General features: G+C 36.5%; 32 pseudogenes; all 32 read right to left on the bottom strand.

Annotated features, from left to right (window-relative positions):
* Nucleotides 1-275: 275 nt before the first annotated feature.
* On the bottom strand, nucleotides 276-394 carry LOC145647751 (5S ribosomal RNA; annotated as a pseudogene).
* Nucleotides 395-1,186: 792 nt separating this feature from the next.
* On the bottom strand, nucleotides 1,187-1,305 carry LOC145645960 (5S ribosomal RNA; annotated as a pseudogene).
* A 1,008-nt stretch (nucleotides 1,306-2,313) lies between these two features.
* Nucleotides 2,314-2,432, bottom strand: LOC145645410 (5S ribosomal RNA; annotated as a pseudogene).
* Nucleotides 2,433-3,224: 792 nt separating this feature from the next.
* Nucleotides 3,225-3,343, bottom strand: LOC145644997 (5S ribosomal RNA; annotated as a pseudogene).
* Nucleotides 3,344-4,135: 792 nt separating this feature from the next.
* Nucleotides 4,136-4,254, bottom strand: LOC145644420 (5S ribosomal RNA; annotated as a pseudogene).
* A 569-nt stretch (nucleotides 4,255-4,823) lies between these two features.
* Nucleotides 4,824-4,942, bottom strand: LOC145650440 (5S ribosomal RNA; annotated as a pseudogene).
* A 352-nt stretch (nucleotides 4,943-5,294) lies between these two features.
* On the bottom strand, nucleotides 5,295-5,413 carry LOC145648827 (5S ribosomal RNA; annotated as a pseudogene).
* A 1,106-nt stretch (nucleotides 5,414-6,519) lies between these two features.
* LOC145647947 (5S ribosomal RNA) lies at nucleotides 6,520-6,638 on the bottom strand (annotated as a pseudogene).
* Nucleotides 6,639-6,990: 352 nt separating this feature from the next.
* On the bottom strand, nucleotides 6,991-7,109 carry LOC145648234 (5S ribosomal RNA; annotated as a pseudogene).
* Nucleotides 7,110-8,120: 1,011 nt separating this feature from the next.
* LOC145648826 (5S ribosomal RNA) lies at nucleotides 8,121-8,239 on the bottom strand (annotated as a pseudogene).
* Nucleotides 8,240-9,345: 1,106 nt separating this feature from the next.
* LOC145648797 (5S ribosomal RNA) lies at nucleotides 9,346-9,464 on the bottom strand (annotated as a pseudogene).
* Nucleotides 9,465-9,816: 352 nt separating this feature from the next.
* Nucleotides 9,817-9,935, bottom strand: LOC145644314 (5S ribosomal RNA; annotated as a pseudogene).
* Nucleotides 9,936-10,726: 791 nt separating this feature from the next.
* Nucleotides 10,727-10,845, bottom strand: LOC145644419 (5S ribosomal RNA; annotated as a pseudogene).
* Nucleotides 10,846-11,636: 791 nt separating this feature from the next.
* On the bottom strand, nucleotides 11,637-11,755 carry LOC145644996 (5S ribosomal RNA; annotated as a pseudogene).
* A 792-nt stretch (nucleotides 11,756-12,547) lies between these two features.
* Nucleotides 12,548-12,666, bottom strand: LOC145644418 (5S ribosomal RNA; annotated as a pseudogene).
* Nucleotides 12,667-13,235: 569 nt separating this feature from the next.
* On the bottom strand, nucleotides 13,236-13,354 carry LOC145650439 (5S ribosomal RNA; annotated as a pseudogene).
* Nucleotides 13,355-13,706: 352 nt separating this feature from the next.
* LOC145648825 (5S ribosomal RNA) lies at nucleotides 13,707-13,825 on the bottom strand (annotated as a pseudogene).
* A 1,106-nt stretch (nucleotides 13,826-14,931) lies between these two features.
* On the bottom strand, nucleotides 14,932-15,050 carry LOC145647946 (5S ribosomal RNA; annotated as a pseudogene).
* A 352-nt stretch (nucleotides 15,051-15,402) lies between these two features.
* Nucleotides 15,403-15,521, bottom strand: LOC145648233 (5S ribosomal RNA; annotated as a pseudogene).
* Nucleotides 15,522-15,874: 353 nt separating this feature from the next.
* LOC145650460 (5S ribosomal RNA) lies at nucleotides 15,875-15,993 on the bottom strand (annotated as a pseudogene).
* A 1,011-nt stretch (nucleotides 15,994-17,004) lies between these two features.
* Nucleotides 17,005-17,123, bottom strand: LOC145648824 (5S ribosomal RNA; annotated as a pseudogene).
* Nucleotides 17,124-18,229: 1,106 nt separating this feature from the next.
* On the bottom strand, nucleotides 18,230-18,348 carry LOC145648796 (5S ribosomal RNA; annotated as a pseudogene).
* A 352-nt stretch (nucleotides 18,349-18,700) lies between these two features.
* LOC145648232 (5S ribosomal RNA) lies at nucleotides 18,701-18,819 on the bottom strand (annotated as a pseudogene).
* A 352-nt stretch (nucleotides 18,820-19,171) lies between these two features.
* On the bottom strand, nucleotides 19,172-19,290 carry LOC145650459 (5S ribosomal RNA; annotated as a pseudogene).
* A 1,011-nt stretch (nucleotides 19,291-20,301) lies between these two features.
* Nucleotides 20,302-20,420, bottom strand: LOC145648823 (5S ribosomal RNA; annotated as a pseudogene).
* Nucleotides 20,421-21,526: 1,106 nt separating this feature from the next.
* On the bottom strand, nucleotides 21,527-21,645 carry LOC145647945 (5S ribosomal RNA; annotated as a pseudogene).
* Nucleotides 21,646-21,997: 352 nt separating this feature from the next.
* On the bottom strand, nucleotides 21,998-22,116 carry LOC145648231 (5S ribosomal RNA; annotated as a pseudogene).
* A 352-nt stretch (nucleotides 22,117-22,468) lies between these two features.
* LOC145650458 (5S ribosomal RNA) lies at nucleotides 22,469-22,587 on the bottom strand (annotated as a pseudogene).
* Nucleotides 22,588-23,598: 1,011 nt separating this feature from the next.
* Nucleotides 23,599-23,717, bottom strand: LOC145646919 (5S ribosomal RNA; annotated as a pseudogene).
* Nucleotides 23,718-24,383: 666 nt separating this feature from the next.
* LOC145650531 (5S ribosomal RNA) lies at nucleotides 24,384-24,502 on the bottom strand (annotated as a pseudogene).
* Nucleotides 24,503-24,854: 352 nt separating this feature from the next.
* Nucleotides 24,855-24,973, bottom strand: LOC145647324 (5S ribosomal RNA; annotated as a pseudogene).
* Nucleotides 24,974-25,325: 352 nt separating this feature from the next.
* LOC145650457 (5S ribosomal RNA) lies at nucleotides 25,326-25,444 on the bottom strand (annotated as a pseudogene).
* Nucleotides 25,445-25,802: the final 358 nt, after the last annotated feature.

The raw sequence follows: 25,802 nt of genomic DNA, 5'->3' as shown, positions 1-25,802 counted from the left end.
TCACTTCACATCCTAGCATGTCATCTTAAAAGTAAATTAAAGTGATGCAAGAGAAGCTTACAGCATCTCGTAGTCCAAGCTGCTAACAGATAGTTTTTTGATGAATCACTGCACTTCACATTCAGGCATGTGAGTTGGAGAGTAATTGAAAGTGATGCAAAAAAAACTTACAGCATCTGCTATTCCCATGTGCTAACAGATAGTTTTTTTTATTAATCACTGCACTTCACATTTGAGCATGTCAGCTTGAAAATAAATTAAAGTGATGCAAGAAAAGCTTACAGCACCTGGTATTCCTAGGTAGGGTCCCACCTCAGTACTATCCAGGCCCAAACTTACTTAGCTTCCAAGGTCAGATGAGATTGGGCGTTCTCAAGCTGGTGTGGCCGTAAGCCTTAAAAGCTTCCTCAAATTGCCTAATCATAGCAAATATGATCAAAGACCAATCTGACAATTTTTTTTATTAATCCCTGCACTTGACATTCTAGAATGTTATCTTGAAAGTAAATTAAATGATGCAATAAAATCTTACAACATCTGGTACACGGAGGCACTAACAGACAGTTTTTTTATTAATCACTGCACTTCACATTCAAGCATGTCAGTTGGAGAGTAAATTAAAGTGATGCAATAAAAACTTACAGCATCTGCTATTCCCAGGTGCTAGCAGATAGTTTGATTTAATTATTCACTGCACTTCAAATTTGAACATGATAGCTTGAACATAAATTAAAGGGATGCAATAAAATCTTACAGCACCTGCTATTCCCTGGTACTAAAAGATTTCTATTTAATCTGTACACTTCACATACAAGCATGTCAGTTGCAGATTAAATTAAAGTGATGCAACAAAAACTTACAGCATCTGCTATTCCCAGGTGCTAACAGATAGTTTTTTTTAATTAATCACTGCACTTCACATCCTAGCATATCATCTTAAAAGTAAATTAAAGTGATGCAAGAGAAGCTTACAGCATCTCGTAGTCCAAGCTGCTAACAGATAGTTTTTTGATGAATCACTGCACTTCACATTCAGGCATGTGAGTTGGAGAGTAAATGAAAGTGATGCAAAAAAAACTTACAACATCTGCTATTCCCATGTGCTAACAGAGAGTTTTTTTTATTAATCACTGCACTTCACATTTGAGCATGTCAGCTTGAAAGTAAATTAAAGTGATGCAAGTAAAGGTTACAGCACCTGGTATTCCTAGGTAGGGTCCCACCTCAGTACTATCCAGGCCCAAAGTTGTTCAGCTTCCAAGGTCAGATGAGATTAGACGTTCTCAAGCTGGTGTGGCCGTAAGCCTTAAACACTTACTCTAATTGCCTAATCATAGCAAATATGATCAAAGACCAATCTGACAATTTTTTTTATTAATCCCTGCACTTGACATTCTAGAATGTTATCTTGAAAGTAAATTAAATGATGCAATAAAAGCTTACAACATCTGGTATTCGGAGGCACTAACAGACAGTTTTTTTTTAATCACTGCACTTCACATTCAAGCATGTCAGTTGCAGAGTAAATTAAAGTGATGCAATAAAAACTTACAGCATCTGCTATTCCCAGGTGCTAGCAGATAGTTTGATTTAATTATTCACTGCACTTTAAATTTGAACATGATAGCTTGAACATAAATTAAAGGGATGCAATAAAATCTTACAGCACCTGCTATTCCCTGGTACTAAAAGATTTCTATTTAATCTGTACACTTCACATACAAGCATGTCAGTTGCAGATTAAATTAAAGTGATGCAACAAAAACTTACAGCATCTGCTATTCCCAGGTGCTAGCAGATAGTTTGATTTAATTATTCACTGCACTTCAAATTTGAACATGATAGCTTGAACATAAATTAAAGGGATGTAATAAAATCTTACAGCACCTGCTATTCCCTGGTACTAAAAGATTTCTATGTAATCTGTACACTTCACATACAAGCATGTCAGTTGCAGATTAAATTAAAGTGATGCAACAAAAACTTACAGCATCTGCTATTCCCAGGTGCTAACAGATAGTTTTTTTTAATTAATCACTCACTTCACATCCTAGCATGTCATCTTAAAAGTAAATTAAAGTGATGCAAGAGAAGCTTACAGCATCTCGTAGTCCAAGCTGCTAACAGATAGTTTTTTGATGAATCACTGCACTTCACATTCAGGCATGTGAGTTGGAGAGTAAATGAAAGTGATGCAAAAAAAACTTACAGCATCTGCTATTCCCATGTGCTAACAGAGAGTTTTTTTTATTAATCACTGCACTTCACATTTGAGCATGTCAGCTTGAAAGTAAATTAAAGTGATGCAAGAAAAGGTTACAGCACCTGGTATTCCTAGGTAGGGTCCCACCTCAGTACTATCCAGGCCCAAAGTTGTTCAGCTTCCAAGGTCAGATGAGATTGGACGTTCTCAAGCTGGTGTGGCCGTAAGCCTTAAACACTTACTCTAATTGCCTAATCATAGCAAATATGATCAAAGACCAATCTGACAATTTTTTTTTATTAATTCCTGCACTTGACATTCTAGAATGTTATCTTGAAAGTATATTAAATGATGCAATAAAAGCTTACAACATCTGGTATTCGGAGGCACTAACAGACAGTTTTTTTTTAATCACTGCACTTCACATTCAAGCATGTCAGTTGGAGAGTAAATTAAAGTGATGCAATAAAAACTTACAGCATCTGCTATTCCCAGGTGCTAGCAGATAGTTTGATTTAATTATTCACTGCACTTCAAATTTGAACATGATAGCTTGAACATAAATTAAAGGGATGCAATAAAATCTTACAGCACCTGCTATTCCCTGGTACTAAAAGATTTCTATTTAATCTGTACACTTCACATACAAGCATGTCAGTTGCAGATTAAATTAAAGTGATGCAACAAAAACTTACAGCATCTGCTATTCCCAGGTGCTAACAGATAGTTTTTTTTAATTAATCACTGCACTTCACATCCTAGCATGTCATCTTAAAAGTAAATTAAAGTGATGCAAAAGAAGCTTACAGCATCTCGTAGTCCAAGCTGCTAACAGATAGTTTTTTGATGAATCACTGCACTTCACATTCAGGCATGTGAGTTGGAGAGTAAATGAAAGTGATGCAAAAAAAACTTACAGCATCTGCTATTCCCATGTGCTAACAGATAGGTTTTTTTATTAATCACTGCACTTCACATTTGAGCATGTCATCTTGAAAGTAAATTAAAGTGATGCAAGAAAAGCTGACAGCACCTGGTATTCATAGGTAGGGTCCCACCTCAGTACTATCCAGGCCCAAATTTGTTCAGCTTCCAAGGTCAGATGAGATTGGGGGTTCTCAAGCTGGTGTGGCCGTAAGCCTTAAACACTTACTCAAATTGCCTAATCATAGCAAATATGATCAAAGACCAATCTGACAATTTTTTTTATTAATCCCTGCACTTGACATTCTAGAATGTTATCTTGAAAGTAAATTAAATGATGCAATAAAAGCTTACAACATCTGGTATACGGAGGCACTAACAGACAGTTTTTTTATTAATCACTGCACTTCACATTCAAGCATGTCAGTTGGAGAGTAAATTAAAGTGATGCAATAAAAACTTACAGCGTCTGCTATTCCCAGGTGCTAGCAGATAGTTTGATTTAATTATTCACTGCACTTCAAATTTGAACATGATAGCTTGAACATAAATTAAAGGGATGCAATAAAATCTTACAGCACCTGCTATTCCCTGGTACTAAAAGATTTCTATTTAATCTGTACACTTCACATACAAGCATTTCAGTTGCAGATTAAATTAAAGTGATGCAACAAAAACTTACAGCATCTGCTATTCCCAGGTGCTAACAGATAGTTTTTTTTAATTAATCACTGCACTTCACATCCTAGTATGTCATCTTAAAAGTAAATTAAAGTGATGCAAGAGAAGCTTACAGCATCTCGTAGTCCAAGCTGCTAACAGATAGTTTTTTGATGAATCACTGCACTTCACATTCAGGCATGTGAGTTGGAGAGTAAATGAAAGTGATGCAAAAAAAACTTACAGCATCTGCTATGCCCATGTGCTAACAGAGAGTTTTTTTTATTAATCACTGCACTTCACATTTGAGCATGTCAGCTTGAAAGTAAATTAAAGTGATGCAAGAAAAGCTTACAGCACCTGGTATTCCTAGGTAGGGTCCCACCTCAGTACTATCCAGGCCCAAAGTTGTTCAGCTTCCAAGGTCAGATGAGATTGGACGTTCTCAAGCTGGTGTGGCCGTAAGCCTTAAACACTTACTCTAATTGCCTAATCATAGCAAATATGATCAAAGACCAATCTGACAATTTTTTTTATTAATCCCTGCACTTGACATTCTAGAATGTTATCTTGAAAGTAAATTAAATGATGCAATAAAAGCTTACAACATCTGGTATTCGGAGGCACTAACAGACAGTTTTTTTTTAATCACTGCACTTCACATTCAAGCATGTCAGTTGGAGAGTAAATTAAAGTGATGCAATAAAAACTTACAGCATCTGCTATTCCCAGGTGCTTTCAGATAGTTTGATTTAATTATTCACTGCACTTCAAATTTGAACATGAAGCTTGAACATAAATTAAAGGGATGCAATAAAATCTTACAGCACCTGCTATTCCCTGGTACTAAAAGATTTCTATTTAATCTGTACACTTCACATACAAGTATGTCAGTTACAGATTAAATTAAAGTGATGCAACAAAAACTTACAGCATCTGCTATTCCCAGGTGCTAACAGATAGTTTTTTTTAATTAATCACTGCACTTCACATTTGAGCATGTCAGCTTGAAAGTAAATTAAAGTGATGCAAGAAAAGCTTACAGCACCTGGTATTCCTAGGTAGGGTCCCACCTCAGTACTATCCAGGCCCAAACTTGGTTAGTTTCCAAGGTCAGATGAGATTGGGCGTTCTCAAGATGGTGTGGCCGTAAGCCTTATACGCTTACGCAAATTGCCTAATCATAGCAAATATGATCAAAGACCAATCTGACAATTTTTTTTATTAATCCCTGCACTTGACATTCTAGAATGTTATCTTGAATGTAAATTAAATGATGCAATAAAAGCTTACAACATCTGGTATACGGAGGCACTAACAGACAGTTTTTTGATGAATCACTGCACTTCACATTCAGGCATGTGAGTTGGAGAGTAAATGAAAGTGATGCAAAAAAAACTTACAGCATCTGCTATTCCCAGGTGCTAACAGATAGTTTTTTTTGTTAATCACTGCACTTCACATTTGAGCATGTCAGCTTGAAAGTAAATTAAAGTGATGCAAGAAAAGCTTACAGCACCTGGTATTCCTAGGTAGAGTCCCACCTCAGTACTATTCAGGCCCAAACTTGCTTAGTTTCCAAGGTCAGATGAGATTGGGCGTTCTCAAGCTGGTGTGGCCGTAAGCCTTAAACACTTACTCAAATTGCCTAATCATAGCAAATATGATCAAAGAACAATCTGACAATTTTTTTTATTAATCCCTGCACTTGACATTCTAGAATGTTATCTTGAATGTAATTAAATGATGCAATAAAAGCTTACAATACGGAGCTGGTATACGGAGGCACTAATTATTCACTGCACTTCAAATTTGAACATGATAGCTTGAACATAAATTAAAGGGATGCAAACAATCTTACAGCACCTGCTATTCCCTGGTACTAAAATATTTCTATTTAATCTGTACACTTCACATACAAGCTTGTCAGTTGCAGATTAATGTAAAGTGATGCAACAAAAACTTACAGCATCTGCTATTCCCAGGTGCTAACAGATAGTTTTTTTAATTAATCACTGCATTTCACATCCTAGCATGTCATCTTGACAGTAAATTAAAGTGATGCAAGAGAAGCTTACAGCATCTCGTAGTCCAATGTGCTAACATATAGTTTTTTGATGAATCACTGCACTTCACATTCAGGCATGTGAGTTGGAGAGTAAATGAAAGTGATGCAAAAAAAACTTACAGCATCTGCTATTCCCAGGTGCTAACAGATAGTTTGAGTTAATTATTCACTGCACTTCAAATTTGAACATGATAGCTTGAACATAAATTAAAGGGATGCAATACAATCTTACAGCACCTGCTATTCCCTGGTACTAAAATATTTCTATTTAATCTGTACACTTCACATACAAGCTTGTCAGTTGCAGATTAAAGTAAAGTGATGCAACAAAAACTTACAGCATTTGCTATTCCCAGGTGCTAACAGATAGTTTTTTTAATTAATCACTGCACTTCACATCCTAGCATGTCATCTTGAAAGTAAATTAAAGTGATGCAAGAGAAGCTTACAGCATCTCGTAGTCCAAGGTGCTAACAGATAGATTTTTGAGGAATCACTGCACTTCACATTCAGGCATGTGAGTTGGAGAGTAAATGAAAGTGATGCAAAAAAAAACTTACAGCATCTGCTATTCCCAGGTGCTAACAGATAGTTTTTTTTATTAATCACTGCACTTCACATTTGAGCATGTCAGCTTGAAAGTAAATTAAAGTGATGCAAGAAAAGCTTACAGCACCTGGTATTCCTAGGTAGGGTCCCACCTCAGTACTATCCAGGCCCAAACTTGCTTAGCTTTCAAGGTCAGATGAGATTGGGCGTTCTCAAGCTGGTGTGGCCGTAAGCCTTAAACACTTACTCAAATTGCCTAATCCTAGCAAATATGATCAAAGACCAATCTGACAATTTTTTTTATTAATCCCTGCACTTGACATTCTAGAATGTTATCTTGAATGTAAATTAAATGATGCAATAAAAGCTTACAACATCTGGTATACGGAGGCACTAACAGACAGTTTTTTGATGAATCACTGCACTTCACATTCAGGCATGTGAGTTGGAGAGTAAATGAAAGTGATGCAAAAAAAACTTACAGCATCTGCTATTCCCAGGTGCTAACAGATGGTTTTTTTTATTAATCACTGCACTTCACATTTGAGCATGTCAGCTTGAAAGTAAATTAATGTGATGCAAGAAAAGCTTACAGCACCTGGTATTCCTAGGTAGGATCCCACCTCAGTACTATCCAGGCCCAAACTTGCTTAGCTTCCAAGGTCAGATGAGATTGGGCATTCTCAAACTGGTGTGGCCGTAAGCCTTAAACACTTACTCAAATTGCCTAATCATAGCAAATATGATCAAAGACCAATCTGACAATTTTTTTTATTAATCCCTGCAATTGACATTCTAGAATGTTATCTTGAATGTAAATTAAATGATGCAATAAAAGCTTACAACATCTGGTATACGGAGGCACTAACAGACAGTTTTTTGATGAATCACTGCACTTCACATTCAGGCATGTGAGTTGGAGAGTAAATGAAAGTGATGCAAAAAAAACTTACAGCATCTGCTATTCCCAGGTGCTAACAGATGGTTTTTTTTATTAATCACTGCACTTCACATTTGAGCATGTCAGCTTGAAAGTAAATTAAAGTGATGCAAGAAAAGCTTACAACATCTTGTATACGGAGGCACTAACAGACAGTTTTTTTGATGAATCACTGCACTTCACATTCAGGCATGTGAGTTGGAGAGTAAATGAAAGTGATGCAAAAAAAATTACATCATCTGCTATTCCCAGGTGCTAACAGATAGTTTGAGTTAATTATTCACTGCACTTCAAATTTGAACATGATAGCTTGAAAATAAATTAAAGGGATGCAAACAATCTTACAGCACCTGCTATTCCCTGGTACTAAAATATTTCTATTTAATCTGTACACTTCACATACAAGCTTGTCAGTTGCAGATTAAAGTAAAGTGATGCAACAAAAATTTACAGCATCTGCTATTCCCAGGTGCTAACAGATAGTTTTTTTAATTAATCACTGCACTTCACATCCTAGCATGTCATCTTGAAAGTAAATTAAAGTGATGCAAGAGAAGCTTACAGCATATCGTAGTCCAAGGTGCTAACAGATAGATTTTTGAGGAATCACTGCACTTCACATTCAGGCATGTGAGTTGGAGAGTAAATGAAAGTGATGCAAAAAAAACTTACAGCATCTGCTATTCCCAGGTGCTAACAGATAGTTTTTTTTGTTAATCACTGCACTTCACATTTGAGCATGTCAGCTTGAAAGTAAATTAAAGTGATGCAAGAAAAGCTTACAGCACCTGGTATTCCTAGGTAGAGTCCCACCTCAGTACTATTCAGGCCCAAACTTGCTTAGTTTCCAAGGTCAGATGAGATTGGGCGTTCTCAAGCTGGTGTGGCCGTAAGCCTTAAACACTTACTCAAATTGCCTAATCATAGCAAATATGATCAAAGAACAATCTGACAATTTTTTTTATTAATCCCTGCACTTGACATTCTAGAATGTTATCTTGAATGTAATTAAATGATGCAATAAAAGCTTACAATACGGAGCTGGTATACGGAGGCACTAATTATTCACTGCACTTCAAATTTGAACATGATAGCTTGAACATAAATTAAAGGGATGCAAACAATCTTACAGCACCTGCTATTCCCTGGTACTAAAATATTTCTATTTAATCTGTACACTTCACATACAAGCTTGTCAGTTGCAGATTAATGTAAAGTGATGCAACAAAAACTTACAGCATCTGCTATTCCCAGGTGCTAACAGATAGTTTTTTTAATTAATCACTGCATTTCACATCCTAGCATGTCATCTTGACAGTAAATTAAAGTGATGCAAGAGAAGCTTACAGCATCTCGTAGTCCAATGTGCTAACATATAGTTTTTTGATGAATCACTGCACTTCACATTCAGGCATGTGAGTTGGAGAGTAAATGAAAGTGATGCAAAAAAAACTTACAGCATCTGCTATTCCCAGGTGCTAACAGATAGTTTGAGTTAATTATTCACTGCACTTCAAATTTGAACATGATAGCTTGAACATAAATTAAAGGGATGCAATACAATCTTACAGCACCTGCTATTCCCTGGTACTAAAATATTTCTATTTAATCTGTACACTTCACATACAAGCTTGTCAGTTGCAGATTAAAGTAAAGTGATGCAACAAAAACTTACAGCATTTGCTATTCCCAGGTGCTAACAGATAGTTTTTTTAATTAATCACTGCACTTCACATCCTAGCATGTCATCTTGAAAGTAAATTAAAGTGATGCAAGAGAAGCTTACAGCATCTCGTAGTCCAAGGTGCTAACAGATAGATTTTTGAGGAATCACTGCACTTCACATTCAGGCATGTGAGTTGGAGAGTAAATGAAAGTGATGCAAAAAAAAACTTACAGCATCTGCTATTCCCAGGTGCTAACAGATAGTTTTTTTTATTAATCACTGCACTTCACATTTGAGCATGTCAGCTTGAAAGTAAATTAAAGTAATGCAAGAAAAGCTTACAGCACCTGGTATTCCTAGGTAGGGTCCCACCTCAGTACTATCCAGGCCCAAACTTGCTTAGCTTTCAAGGTCAGATGAGATTGGGCGTTCTCAAGATGGTGTGGCCGTAAGCCTTAAACACTTACTCAAATTGCCTAATCCTAGCAAATATGATCAAAGACCAATCAGACAATTTTTTTTATTAATCCCTGCACTTGACATTCTAGAATGTTATCTTGAATGTAAATTAAATGATGCAATAAAAGCTTACAACATCTGGTATACGGAGGCACTAACAGACAGTTTTTTGATGAATCACTGCACTTCACATTCAGGCATGTGAGTTGGAGAGTAAATGAAAGTGATGCAAAAAAAACTTACAGCATCTGCTATTCCCAGGTGCTAACAGATGGTTTTTTTTATTAATCACTGCACTTCACATTTGAGCATGTCAGCTTGAAAGTAAATTAATGTGATGCAAGAAAAGCTTACAGCACCTGGTATTCCTAGGTAGGATCCCACCTCAGTACTATCCAGGCCCAAAGTTGTTCAGCTTCCAAGGTCAGATGAGATTGGACGTTCTCAAGCTGGTGTGGCCGTAAGCCTTAAACACTTACTCTAATTGCCTAATCATAGCAAATATGATCAAAGACCAATCTGACAATTTTTTTTATTAATTCCTGCACTTGACATTCTAGAATGTTATCTTGAAAGTATATTAAATGATGCAATAAAAGCTTACAACATCTGGTATTCGGAGGCACTAACAGACAGTTTTTTTTTAATCACTGCACTTCACATTCAAGCATGTCAGTTGGAGAGTAAATTAAAGTGATGCAATAAAAACTTACAGCATCTGCTATTCCCAGGTGCTAGCAGATAGTTTGATTTAATTATTCACTGCACTTCAAATTTGAACATGATAGCTTGAACATAAATTAAAGGGATGCAATAAAATCTTACAGCACCTGCTATTCCCTGGTACTAAAAGATTTCTATTTAATCTGTACACTTCACATACAAGCATGTCAGTTGCAGGTTAAATTAAAGTGATGCAACAAAAACTTACAGCATCTGCTATTCCCAGGTGCTAACAGATAGTTTTTTTTAATTAATCACTGCACTTCACATCCTAGCATGTCATCTTAAAAGTAAATTAAAGTGATGCAAGAGAAGCTTACAGCATCTCGTAGTCCAAGCTGCTAACAGATAGTTTTTTGATGAATCACTGCACTTCACATTCAGGCATGTGAGTTGGAGAGTAAATGAAAGTGATGCAAAAAAAACTTACAGCATCTGCTATTCCCATGTGCTAACAGAGAGTTTTTTTTATTAATCACTGCACTTCACATTTGAGCATGTCAGCTTGAAAGTAAATTAAAGTGATGCAAGAAAAGCTTACAGCACCTGGTATTCCTAGGTAGGGTCCCACCTCAGTACTATCCAGGCCCAAAGTTGTTCAGCTTCCAAGGTCAGATGAGATTGGACGTTCTCAAGCTGGTGTGGCCGTAAGCCTTAAACACTTACTCTAATTGCCTAATCATAGCAAATATGATCAAAGACCAATCTGACAATTTTTTTTATTAATCCCTGCACTTGACATTCTAGAATGTTATCTTGAAAGTAAATTAAATGATGCAATAAAAGCTTACAACATCTGGTACTCGGAGGCAATAACAGACAGTTTTTTTTTAATCACTGCACTTCACATTCAAGCATGTCAGTTGGAGAGTAAATTAAAGTGATGCAATAAAAACTTACAGCATCTGCTATTCCCAGGTGCTAGCAGATAGTTTGATTTAATTATTCACTGCACTTCAAATTTGAACATGATAGCTTGAACATAAATTAAAGGGATGCAATAAAATCTTACAGCACCTGCTATTCCCTGGTACTAAAAGATTTCTATTTAATCTGTACACTTCACATACAAGCATGTCAGTTGCAGATTAAATTAAAGTGATGCAACAAAAACTTACAGCATCTGCTATTCCCAGGTGCTAACAGATAGTTTTTTTTAATTAATCACTGCACTTCACATCCTAGCATGTCATCTTAAAAGTAAATTAAAGTGATGCAAAAGAAGCTTACAGCATCTCGTAGTCCAAGCTGCTAACAGATAGTTTTTTGATGAATCACTGCACTTCACATTCAGGCATGTGAGTTGGAGAGTAAATGAAAGTGATGCAAAAAAAACTTACAGCATCTGCTATTCCCATGTGCTAACAGATAGGTTTTTTTATTAATCACTGCACTTCACATTTGAGCATGTCATCTTGAAAGTAAATTAAAGTGATGCAAGAAAAGCTGACAGCACCTGGTATTCATAGGTAGGGTCCCACCTCAGTACTATCCAGGCCCAAATTTGTTCAGCTTCCAAGGTCAGATGAGATTGGGGGTTCTCAAGCTGGTGTGGCCGTAAGCCTTAAACACTTACTCAAATTGCCTAATCATAGCAAATATGATCAAAGACCAATCTGACAATTTTTTTTATTAATCCCTGCACTTGACATTCTAGAATGTTATCTTGAAAGTAAATTAAATGATGCAATAAAAGCTTACAACATCTGGTATACGGAGGCACTAACAGACAGTTTTTTTATTAATCACTGCACTTCACATTCAAGCATGTCAGTTGGAGAGTAAATTAAAGTGATGCAATAAAAACTTACAGCGTCTGCTATTCCCAGGTGCTAGCAGATAGTTTGATTTAATTATTCACTGCACTTCAAATTTGAACATGATAGCTTGAACATAAATTAAAGGGATGCAATAAAATCTTACAGCACCTGCTATTCCCTGGTACTAAAAGATTTCTATTTAATCTGTACACTTCACATACAAGCATTTCAGTTGCAGATTAAATTAAAGTGATGCAACAAAAACTTACAGCATCTGCTATTCCCAGGTGCTAACAGATAGTTTTTTTTAATTAATCACTGCACTTCACATCCTAGCATGTCATCTTAAAAGTAAATTAAAGTGATGCAAGAGAAGCTTACAGCATCTCGTAGTCCAAGCTGCTAACAGATAGTTTTTTGATGAATCACTGCACTTCACATTCAGGCATGTGAGTTGGAGAGTAAAGGAAAGTGATGCAAAAAAAACTTACAGCATCTGCTATGCCCATGTGCTAACAGAGAGTTTTTTTTATTAATCACTGCACTTCACATTTGAGCATGTCAGCTTGAAAGTAAATTAAAGTGATGCAAGAAAAGCTTACAGCACCTGGTATTCCTAGGTAGGGTCCCACCTCAGTACTATCCAGGCCCAAAGTTGTTCAGCTTCCAAGGTCAGATGAGATTGGACGTTCTCAAGCTGGTGTGGCCGTAAGCCTTAAACACTTACTCTAATTGCCTAATCATAGCAAATATGATCAAAGACCAATCTGACAATTTTTTTTATTAATCCCTGCACTTGACATTCTAGAATGTTATCTTGAAAGTAAATTAAATGATGCAATAAAAGCTTACAACATCTGGTATTCGGAGGCACTAACAGACAGTTTTTTTTTAATCACTGCACTTCACATTCAAGCATGTCAGTTGGAGAGTAAATTAAAGTGATGCAATAAAAACTTACAGCATCTGCTATTCCCAGGTGCTTTCAGATAGTTTGATTTAATTATTCACTGCACTTCAAATTTGAACATGAAGCTTGAACATAAATTAAAGGGATGCAATAAAATCTTACAGCACCTGCTATTCCCTGGTACTAAAAGATTTCTATTTAATCTGTACACTTCACATACAAGTATGTCAGTTACAGATTAAATTAAAGTGATGCAACAAAAACTTACAGCATCTGCTATTCCCAGGTGCTAACAGATAGTTTTTTTTAATTAATCACTGCACTTCACATTTGAGCATGTCAGCTTGAAAGTAAATTAAAGTGATGCAAGAAAAGCTTACAGCACCTGGTATTCCTAGGTAGGGTCCCACCTCAGTACTATCCAGGCCCAAACTTGGTTAGTTTCCAAGGTCAGATGAGATTGGGCGTTCTCAAGATGGTGTGGCCGTAAGCCTTATACGCTTACGCAAATTGCCTAATCATAGCAAATATGATCAAAGACCAATCTGACAATTTTTTTTATTAATCCCTGCACTTGACATTCTAGAATGTTATCTTGAATGTAAATTAAATGATGCAATAAAAGCTTACAACATCTGGTATACGGAGGCACTAACAGACAGTTTTTTGATGAATCACTGCACTTCACATTCAGGCATGTGAGTTGGAGAGTAAATGAAAGTGATGCAAAAAAAACTTACAGCATCTGCTATTCCCAGGTGCTAACAGATAGTTTTTTTTGTTAATCACTGCACTTCACATTTGAGCATGTCAGCTTGAAAGTAAATTAAAGTGATGCAAGAAAAGCTTACAGCACCTGGTATTCCTAGGTAGAGTCCCACCTCAGTACTATTCAGGCCCAAACTTGCTTAGTTTCCAAGGTCAGATGAGATTGGGCGTTCTCAAGCTGGTGTGGCCGTAAGCCTTAAACACTTACTCAAATTGCCTAATCATAGCAAATATGATCAAAGAACAATCTGACAATTTTTTTTATTAATCCCTGCACTTGACATTCTAGAATGTTATCTTGAATGTAATTAAATGATGCAATAAAAGCTTACAATACGGAGCTGGTATACGGAGGCACTAATTATTCACTGCACTTCAAATTTGAACATGATAGCTTGAACATAAATTAAAGGGATGCAAACAATCTTACAGCACCTGCTATTCCCTGGTACTAAAATATTTCTATTTAATCTGTACACTTCACATACAAGCTTGTCAGTTGCAGATTAATGTAAAGTGATGCAACAAAAACTTACAGCATCTGCTATTCCCAGGTGCTAACAGATAGTTTTTTTAATTAATCACTGCATTTCACATCCTAGCATGTCATCTTGACAGTAAATTAAAGTGATGCAAGAGAAGCTTACAGCATCTCGTAGTCCAATGTGCTAACATATAGTTTTTTGATGAATCACTGCACTTCACATTCAGGCATGTGAGTTGGAGAGTAAATGAAAGTGATGCAAAAAAAACTTACAGCATCTGCTATTCCCAGGTGCTAACAGATAGTTTGAGTTAATTATTCACTGCACTTCAAATTTGAACATGATAGCTTGAACATAAATTAAAGGGATGCAATACAATCTTACAGCACCTGCTATTCCCTGGTACTAAAATATTTCTATTTAATCTGTACACTTCACATACAAGCTTGTCAGTTGCAGATTAAAGTAAAGTGATGCAACAAAAACTTACAGCATTTGCTATTCCCAGGTGCTAACAGATAGTTTTTTTAATTAATCACTGCACTTCACATCCTAGCATGTCATCTTGAAAGTAAATTAAAGTGATGCAAGAGAAGCTTACAGCATCTCGTAGTCCAAGGTGCTAACAGATAGATTTTTGAGGAATCACTGCACTTCACATTCAGGCATGTGAGTTGGAGAGTAAATGAAAGTGATGCAAAAAAAAACTTACAGCATCTGCTATTCCCAGGTGCTAACAGATAGTTTTTTTTATTAATCACTGCACTTCACATTTGAGCATGTCAGCTTGAAAGTAAATTAAAGTGATGCAAGAAAAGCTTACAGCACCTGGTATTCCTAGGTAGGGTCCCACCTCAGTACTATCCAGGCCCAAACTTGCTTAGCTTTCAAGGTCAGATGAGATTGGGCGTTCTCAAGCTGGTGTGGCCGTAAGCCTTAAACACTTACTCAAATTGCCTAATCCTAGCAAATATGATCAAAGACCAATCTGACAATTTTTTTTATTAATCCCTGCACTTGACATTCTAGAATGTTATCTTGAATGTAAATTAAATGATGCAATAAAAGCTTACAACATCTGGTATACGGAGGCACTAACAGACAGTTTTTTGATGAATCACTGCACTTCACATTCAGGCATGTGAGTTGGAGAGTAAATGAAAGTGATGCAAAAAAAACTTACAGCATCTGCTATTCCCAGGTGCTAACAGATGGTTTTTTTTATTAATCACTGCACTTCACATTTGAGCATGTCAGCTTGAAAGTAAATTAATGTGATGCAAGAAAAGCTTACAGCACCTGGTATTCCTAGGTAGGATCCCACCTCAGTACTATCCAGGCCCAAACTTGCTTAGCTTCCAAGGTCAGATGAGATTGGGCATTCTCAAACTGGTGTGGCCGTAAGCCTTAAACACTTACTCAAATTGCCTAATCATAGCAAATATGATCAAAGACCAATCTGACAATTTTTTTTATTAATCCCTGCAATTGACATTCTAGAATGTTATCTTGAATGTAAATTAAATGATGCAATAAAAGCTTACAACATCTGGTATACGGAGGAACTAACAGACAGTTTTTTGATGAATCACTGCACTTCACATTCAGGCACGTGAGTTGGAGAGTAAATGAAAGTGATGCAAAAAAAACTTACAGCATCTGCTATTCCCAGGTGCTAACAGATAGTTTTTTTTTATTAATCACTGCACTTCACATTTGAGCATGTCAGCTTGAAAGTAAATTAAAGTGATGCAAGAAAAGCTTACAGCACCTGGTATTCCTAGGTAGGGTCCCACCTCAGTAGTATCCAGGCCCAAACTTGCTTAGCTTCCAAGGTCAGATGAGATTGGGCATTCTCAAGCTGGTGTGGCCGTAATCCTTAAACACTTACTCAAATTGCATAATCACAGCAAATATGATCAAAGACCAATCTGACAATTTTTTTTATTAATCCCTGCAATTGACATTCTAGAATGTTATCTTGAATGTAAATTAAATGATGCAATAAAAGCTTACAACATCTGGTATACGGAGGCACTAACAGACAGTTTTTTGATGAATCACTGCACTTCACATTCAGGCATGTGAGTTGGAGAGTAAATGAAAGTGATGCAAAAAAAACTTACAGCATCTGCTATTCCCAGGTGCTAACAGATGGTTTTTTTTATTAATCACTGCACTTCACATTTGAGCATGTCAGCTTGAAAGTAAATTAAAGTGATGCAAGAAAAGCTTACAACATCTTGTATACGGAGGCACTAACAGACAGTTTTTTTGATGAATCACTGCACTTCACATTCAGGCATGTGAGTTGGAGAGTAAATGAAAGTGATGCAAAAAAAATTACATCATCTGCTATTCCCAGGTGCTAACAGATAGTTTGAGTTAATTATTCACTGCACTTCAAATTTGAACATGATAGCTTGAAAATAAATTAAAGGGATGCAAACAATCTTACAGCACCTGCTATTCCCTGGTACTAAAAGATTTCTATTTAATCTGTACACTTCACATACAAGCTTGTCAGTTGCAGATTAAAGTAAAGTGATGCAACAAAAATTTACAGCATCTGCTATTCCCAGGTGCTAACAGATAGTTTTTTTAATTAATCACTGCACTTCACATCCTAGCATGTCATCTTGAAAGTAAATTAAAGTGATGCAAGAGAAGCTTACAGCATATCGTAGTCCAAGGTGCTAACAGATAGATTTTTGAGGAATCACTGCACTTCACATTCAGGCATGTGAGTTGGAGAGTAAATGAAAGTGATGCAAAAAAAACTTACAGCATCTGCTATTCCCAGGTGCTAACAGATAGTTTTTTTTGTTAATCACTGCACTTCACATTTGAGCATGTCAGCTTGAAAGTAAATTAAAGTGATGCAAGAAAAGCTTACAGCACCTGGTATTCCTAGGTAGAGTCCCACCTCAGTACTATTCAGGCCCAAACTTGCTTAGTTTCCAAGGTCAGATGAGATTGGGCGTTCTCAAGCTGGTGTGGCCGTAAGCCTTAAACACTTACTCAAATTGCCTAATCATAGCAAATATGATCAAAGAACAATCTGACAATTTTTTTTATTAATCCCTGCACTTGACATTCTAGAATGTTATCTTGAATGTAATTAAATGATGCAATAAAAGCTTACAATACGGAGCTGGTATACGGAGGCACTAATTATTCACTGCACTTCAAATTTGAACATGATAGCTTGAACATAAATTAAAGGGATGCAAACAATCTTACAGCACCTGCTATTCCCTGGTACTAAAATATTTCTATTTAATCTGTACACTTCACATACAAGCTTGTCAGTTGCAGATTAATGTAAAGTGATGCAACAAAAACTTACAGCATCTGCTATTCCCAGGTGCTAACAGATAGTTTTTTTAATTAATCACTGCATTTCACATCCTAGCATGTCATCTTGACAGTAAATTAAAGTGATGCAAGAGAAGCTTACAGCATCTCGTAGTCCAATGTGCTAACATATAGTTTTTTGATGAATCACTGCACTTCACATTCAGGCATGTGAGTTGGAGAGTAAATGAAAGTGATGCAAAAAAAACTTACAGCATCTGCTATTCCCAGGTGCTAACAGATAGTTTGAGTTAATTATTCACTGCACTTCAAATTTGAACATGATAGCTTGAACATAAATTAAAGGGATGCAATACAATCTTACAGCACCTGCTATTCCCTGGTACTAAAATATTTCTATTTAATCTGTACACTTCACATACAAGCTTGTCAGTTGCAGATTAAAGTAAAGTGATGCAACAAAAACTTACAGCATTTGCTATTCCCAGGTGCTAACAGATAGTTTTTTTAATTAATCACTGCACTTCACATCCTAGCATGTCATCTTGAAAGTAAATTAAAGTGATGCAAGAGAAGCTTACAGCATCTCGTAGTCCAAGGTGCTAACAGATAGATTTTTGAGGAATCACTGCACTTCACATTCAGGCATGTGAGTTGGAGAGTAAATGAAAGTGATGCAAAAAAAAACTTACAGCATCTGCTATTCCCAGGTGCTAACAGATAGTTTTTTTTATTAATCACTGCACTTCACATTTGAGCATGTCAGCTTGAAAGTAAATTAAAGTAATGCAAGAAAAGCTTACAGCACCTGGTATTCCTAGGTAGGGTCCCACCTCAGTACTATCCAGGCCCAAACTTGCTTAGCTTTCAAGGTCAGATGAGATTGGGCGTTCTCAAGATGGTGTGGCCGTAAGCCTTAAACACTTACTCAAATTGCCTAATCCTAGCAAATATGATCAAAGACCAATCAGACAATTTTTTTTATTAATCCCTGCACTTGACATTCTAGAATGTTATCTTGAATGTAAATTAAATGATGCAATAAAAGCTTACAACATCTGGTATACGGAGGCACTAACAGACAGTTTTTTGATGAATCACTGCACTTCACATTCAGGCATGTGAGTTGGAGAGTAAATGAAAGTGATGCAAAAAAAACTTACAGCATCTGCTATTCCCAGGTGCTAACAGATGGTTTTTTTTATTAATCACTGCACTTCACATTTGAGCATGTCAGCTTGAAAGTAAATTAATGTGATGCAAGAAAAGCTTACAGCACCTGGTATTCCTAGGTAGGATCCCACCTCAGTACTATCCAGGCCCAAACTTGCTTAGCTTCCAAGGTCAGATGAGATTGGGCATTCTCAAACTGGTGTGGCCGTAAGCCTTAAACACTTACTCAAATTGCCTAATCATAGCAAATATGATCAAAGACCAATCTGACAATTTTTTTTATTAATCCCTGCAATTGACATTCTAGAATGTTATCTTGAATGTAAATTAAATGATGCAATAAAAGCTTACAACATCTGGTATACGGAGGAACTAACAGACAGTTTTTTGATGAATCACTGCACTTCACATTCAGGCACGTGAGTTGGAGAGTAAATGAAAGTGATGCAAAAAAAACTTACAGCATCTGCTATTCCCAGGTGCTAACAGATAGTTTTTTTTATTAATCACTGCACTTCACATTTGAGCATGTCAGCTTGAAAGTAAATTAAAGTGATGCAAGAAAAGCTTACAGCACCTGGTATTCCTAGGTAGGGTCCCACCTCAGTAGTATCCAGGCCCAAACTTGCTTAGCTTCCAAGGTCAGATGAGATTGGGCATTCTCAAGCTGGTGTGGCCGTAATCCTTAAACACTTACTCAAATTGCATAATCACAGCAAATATGATCAAAGACCAATCTGACAATTTTTTTTATTAATCCCTGCAATTGACATTCTAGAATGTTATCTTGAATGTAAATTAAATGATGCAATAAAAGCTTACAACATCTGGTATACGGAGGCACTAACAGACAGTTTTTTGATGAATCACTGCACTTCACATTCAGGCATGTGAGTTGGAGAGTAAATGAAAGTGATGCAAAAAAAACTTACAGCATCTGCTATTCCCAGGTGCTAACAGATGGTTTTTTTTATTAATCACTGCACTTCACATTTGAGCATGTCAGCTTGAAAGTAAATTAAAGTGATGCAAGAAAAGCTTACAACATCTTGTATACGGAGGCACTAACAGACAGTTTTTTTGATGAATCACTGCACTTCACATTCAGGCATGTGAGTTGGAGAGTAAATGAAAGTGATGCAAAAAAAATTACATCATCTGCTATTCCCAGGTGCTAACAGATAGTTTGAGTTAATTATTCACTGCACTTCAAATTTGAACATGATAGCTTGAAAATAAATTAAAGGGATGCAAACAATCTTACAGCACCTGCTATTCCCTGGTACTAAAATATTTCTATTTAATCTGTACACTTCACATACAAGCTTGTCAGTTGCAGATTAAAGTAAAGTGATGCAACAAAAATTTACAGCATCTGCTATTCCCAGGTGCTAACAGATAGTTTTTTTAATTAATCACTGCACTTCACATCCTAGCATGTCATCTTGAAAGTAAATTAAAGTGATGCAAGAGAAGCTTACAGCATATCGTAGTCCAAGGTGCTAACAGATAGATTTTTGAGGAATCACTGCACTTCACATTCAGGCATGTGAGTTGGAGAGTAAATGAAAGTGATGCAAAAAAAACTTACAGCATCTGCTATTCCCAGGTGCTAACAGATAGTTTTTTTTGTTAATCACTGCACTTCACATTTGAGCATGTCAGCTTGAAAGTAAATTAAAGTGATGCAAGAAAAGCTTACAGCACCTGGTATTCCTAGGTAGAGTCCCACCTCAGTACTATTCAGGCCCAAACTTGCTTAGTTTCCAAGGTCAGATGAGATTGGGCGTTCTCAAGCTGGTGTGGCCGTAAGCCTTAAACACTTACTCAAATTGCCTAATCATAGCAAATATGATCAAAGAACAATCTGACAATTTTTTTTATTAATCCCTGCACTTGACATTCTAGAATGTTATCTTGAATGTAATTAAATGATGCAATAAAAGCTTACAATACGGAGCTGGTATACGGAGGCACTAATTATTCACTGCACTTCAAATTTGAACATGATAGCTTGAACATAAATTAAAGGGATGCAAACAATCTTACAGCACCTGCTATTCCCTGGTACTAAAATATTTCTATTTAATCTGTACACTTCACATACAAGCTTGTCAGTTGCAGATTAATGTAAAGTGATGCAACAAAAACTTACAGCATCTGCTATTCCCAGGTGCTAACAGATAGTTTTTTTAATTAATCACTGCATTTCACATCCTAGCATGTCATCTTGACAGTAAATTAAAGTGATGCAAGAGAAGCTTACAGCATCTCGTAGTCCAATGTGCTAACATATAGTTTTTTGATGAATCACTGCACTTCACATTCAGGCATGTGAGTTGGAGAGTAAATGAAAGTGATGCAAAAAAAACTTACAGCATCTGCTATTCCCAGGTGCTAACAGATAGTTTGAGTTAATTATTCACTGCACTTCAAATTTGAACATGATAGCTTGAACATAAATTAAAGGGATGCAATACAATCTTACAGCACCTGCTATTCCCTGGTACTAAAATATTTCTATTTAATCTGTACACTTCACATACAAGCTTGTCAGTTGCAGATTAAAGTAAAGTGATGCAACAAAAACTTACAGCATTTGCTATTCCCAGGTGCTAACAGATAGTTTTTTTAATTAATCACTGCACTTCACATCCTAGCATGTCATCTTGAAAGTAAATTAAAGTGATGCAAGAGAAGCTTACAGCATCTCGTAGTCCAAGGTGCTAACAGATAGATTTTTGAGGAATCACTGCACTTCACATTCAGGCATGTGAGTTGGAGAGTAAATGAAAGTGATGCAAAAAAAAACTTACAGCATCTGCTATTCCCAGGTGCTAACAGATAGTTTTTTTTATTAATCACTGCACTTCACATTTGAGCATGTCAGCTTGAAAGTAAATTAAAGTGATGCAAGAAAAGCTTACAGCACCTGGTATTCCTAGGTAGGGTCCCACCTCAGTACTATCCAGGCCCAAACTTGCTTAGCTTTCAAGGTCAGATGAGATTGGGCGTTCTCAAGCTGGTGTGGCCGTAAGCCTTAAACACTTACTCAAATTGCCTAATCCTAGCAAATATGATCAAAGACCAATCAGACAATTTTTTTTATTAATCCCTGCACTTGACATTCTAGAATGTTATCTTGAATGTAAATTAAATGATGCAATAAAAGCTTACAACATCTGGTATACGGAGGCACTAACAGACAGTTTTTTGATGAATCACTGCACTTCACATTCAGGCATGTGAGTTGGAGAGTAAATGAAAGTGATGCAAAAAAAACTTACAGCATCTGCTATTCCCAGGTGCTAACAGATGGTTTTTTTTATTAATCACTGCACTTCACATTTGAGCATGTCAGCTTGAAAGTAAATTAATGTGATGCAAGAAAAGCTTACAGCACCTGGTATTCCTAGGTAGGATCCCACCTCAGTACTATCCAGGCCCAAACTTGCTTAGCTTCCAAGGTCAGATGAGATTGGGCATTCTCAAACTGGTGTGGCCGTAAGCCTTAAACACTTACTCAAATTGCCTAATCATAGCAAATATGATCAAAGACCAATCTGACAATTTTTTTTATTAATCCCTGCAATTGACATTCTAGAATGTTATCTTGAATGTAAATTAAATGATGCAATAAAAGCTTACAACATCTGGTATACGGAGGAACTAACAGACAGTTTTTTGATGAATCACTGCACTTCACATTCAGGCACGTGAGTTGGAGAGTAAATGAAAGTGATGCAAAAAAAACTTACAGCATCTGCTATTCCCAGGTGCTAACAGATAGTTTTTTTTATTAATCACTGCACTTCACATTTGAGCATGTCAGCTTGAAAGTAAATTAAAGTGATGCAAGAAAAGCTTACAGCACCTGGTATTCCTAGGTAGGGTCCCACCTCAGTAGTATCCAGGCCCAAACTTGCTTAGCTTCCAAGGTCAGATGAGATTGGGCATTCTCAAGCTGGTGTGGCCGTAATCCTTAAACACTTACTCAAATTGCATAATCACAGCAAATATGATCAAAGACCAATCTGACAATTTTTTTTATTAATCCCTGCAATTGACATTCTAGAATGTTATCTTGAATGTAAATTAAATGATGCAATAAAAGCTTACAACATCTGGTATACGGAGGCACTAACAGACAGTTTTTTGATGAATCACTGCACTTCACATTCAGGCATGTGAGTTGGAGAGTAAATGAAAGTGATGCAAAAAAAACTTACAGCATCTGCTATTCCCAGGTGCTAACAGATGGTTTTTTTTATTAATCACTGCACTTCACATTTGAGCATGTCAGCTTGAAAGTAAATTAAAGTGATGCAAGAAAAGCTTACAACATCTTGTATACGGAGGCACTAACAGACAGTTTTTTTGATGAATCACTGCACTTCACATTCAGGCATGTGAGTTGGAGAGTAAATGAAAGTGATGCAAAAAAAATTACATCATCTGCTATTCCCAGGTGCTAACAGATAGTTTGAGTTAATTATTCACTGCACTTCAAATTTGAACATGATAGCTTGAAAATAAATTAAAGGGATGCAAACAATCTTACAGCACCTGCTATTCCCTGGTACTAAAATATTTCTATTTAATCTGTACACTTCACATACAAGCTTGTCAGTTGCAGATTAAAGTAAAGTGATGCAACAAAAATTTACAGCATCTGCTATTCCCAGGTGCTAACAGATAGTTTTTTTAATTAATCACTGCATTTCACATCCTAGCATGTCATCTTGACAGTAAATTAAAGTGATGCAAGAGAAGCTTACAGCATCTCGTAGTCCAATGTGCTAACATATAGTTTTTTGATGAATCACTGCACTTCACATTCAGGCATGTGAGTTGGAGAGTAAATGAAAGTGATGCAAAAAAAACTTACAGCATCTGCTATTCCCAGGTGCTAACAGATAGTTTTTTTTATTAATCACTGCACTTCACATTTGAGCATGTCAGCTTGAAAGTAAATTAAAGTGATGCAAGAAAAGCTTACAGCACCTGGTATTCCTAGGTAGGGTCCCACCTCAGTACTATTCAGGCCCAAACTTGCTTAGCTTCCAAGGTCAGATGAGATTGGGCGTTCTCAAGCTGGTGTGGCCGTAAGCCTTAAACACTTACTCAAATTGCCTAATCATAGCAAATATGATCAAAGACCAATCTGACAATTTTTTTTATTAATCCCTGCACTTGACATTCTAGAATGTTATCTTGAATGTAATTAAATGATGCAATAAAAGCTTACAATACGGAGCTGGTATACTGAGGCACTAATTATTCACTGCACTTCAAATTTGAACATGATAGCTTGAACATAAATTAAAGGGATGCAAACAATCTTACAGCACCTGCTATTCCCTGGTACTAAAATATTTCTATTTAATCTGTACACTTCACATACAAGCTTGTCAGTTGCAGATTAAAGTAAAGTGATGCAACAAAAACTTACAGCATCTGCTATTCCCAGGTGCTAACAGATAGTTTTTTTAATTAATCACTGCATTTCACATCTTAGCATGTCATCTTGACAGTAAATTAAAGTGATGCAAGAGAAGCTTACAGCATCTCGTAGTCCAAGGTGCTAACAGACAGTTTTTTGATGATTTACTGCACTTCACATTCAGGCATGTGAGTTGGAGAGTAAATGAAAGTGATGCAAAAAAAACTTACAGCATCTGCTATTCCCAGGTGCTAACAGATAGTTTTTTTTATTAATCATTGCACTTCACATTTGAGCATGTCAGCTTGAAAGTAAATTAAAGTGATGCAAGAAAAGCTTACAGCACCTGGTATACATAGGTAGGGTCCCACCTCAGTACTATCCAGGCCCAAACTTGCTTAGCTTTCAAGGTCAGATGAGATTGGGCGTTCTCAAGCTGGTGTGGCCGTAAGCCTTAAACACTTACTCAAATTGCCTAATCCTAGCAAATATGATCAAAGACCAATCTGACAATTTTTTTTATTAATCCCTGCACTTGACATTCTAGAATGTTATCTTGAATGTAAATTAAATGATGCAATAAAAGCTTACAACATCTGGTATACGGAGGCACTAACAGACAGTTTTTTGATGAATCACTGCACTTCACATTCAGGCATGTGAGTTGGAGAGTAAATGAAAGTGATGCAAAAAAAACTTACAGCATCTGCTATTCCCAGGTGCTAACAGATGGTTTTTTTTATTAATCACTGCACTTCACATTTGAGCATGTCAGCTTGAAAGTAAATTAATGTGATGCAAGAAAAGCTTACAGCACCTGGTATTCCTAGGTAGGATCCCACCTCAGTACTATCCAGGCCCAAACTTGCTTAACTTCCAAGGTCAGATGAGATTGGGCATTCTCAAACTGGTGTGGCCGTAAGCCTTAAACACTTACTCAAATTGCCTAATCATAGCAAATATGATCAAAGACCAATCTGACAATTTTTTTTATTAATCCCTGCAATTGACATTCTAGAATGTTATCTTGAATGTAAATTAAATGATGCAATAAAAGCTTACAACATCTGGTATACGGAGGAACTAACAGACAGTTTTTTGATGAATCACTGCACTTCACATTCAGGCACGTGAGTTGGAGAGTAAATGAAAGTGATGCAAAAAAAACTTACAGCATCTGCTATTCCCAGGTGCTAACAGATAGTTTTTTTTATTAATCACTGCACTTCACATTTGAGCATGTCAGCTTGAAAGTAAATTAAAGTGATGCAAGAAAAGCTTACAGCACCTGGTATTCCTAGGTAGGGTCCCACCTCAGTAGTATCCAGGCCCAAACTTGCTTAGCTTCCAAGGTCAGATGAGATTGGGCATTCTCAAGCTGGTGTGGCCGTAATCCTTAAACACTTACTCAAATTGCATAATCACAGCAAATATGATCAAAGACCAATCTGACAATTTTTTTTATTAAGCCCTGCAATTGACATTCTAGAATGTTATCTTGAATGTAAATTAAATGATGCAATAAAAGCTTACAACATCTGGTATACGGAGGCACTAACAGACAGTTTTTTGATGAATCACTGCACTTCACATTCAGGCATGTGAGTTGGAGAGTAAATGAAAGTGATGCAAAAAAAACTTACAGCATCTGCTATTCCCAGGTGCTAACAGATGGTTTTTTTTATTAATCACTGCACTTCACATTTGAGCATGTCAGCTTGAAAGTAAATTAAAGTGATGCAAGAAAAGCTTA

The sequence above is a fragment of the Electrophorus electricus genome, chromosome 13 (assembly GCF_041902795.1).
Source record: "Electrophorus electricus isolate QZ-2024a chromosome 13, ASM4190279v1, whole genome shotgun sequence".
Lineage (NCBI taxonomy): Eukaryota > Metazoa > Chordata > Actinopteri > Gymnotiformes > Gymnotidae > Electrophorus > Electrophorus electricus.
Note: the sequence above shows the minus strand (reverse complement) of the source record. Positions and strands in the feature narration are given on the sequence as shown.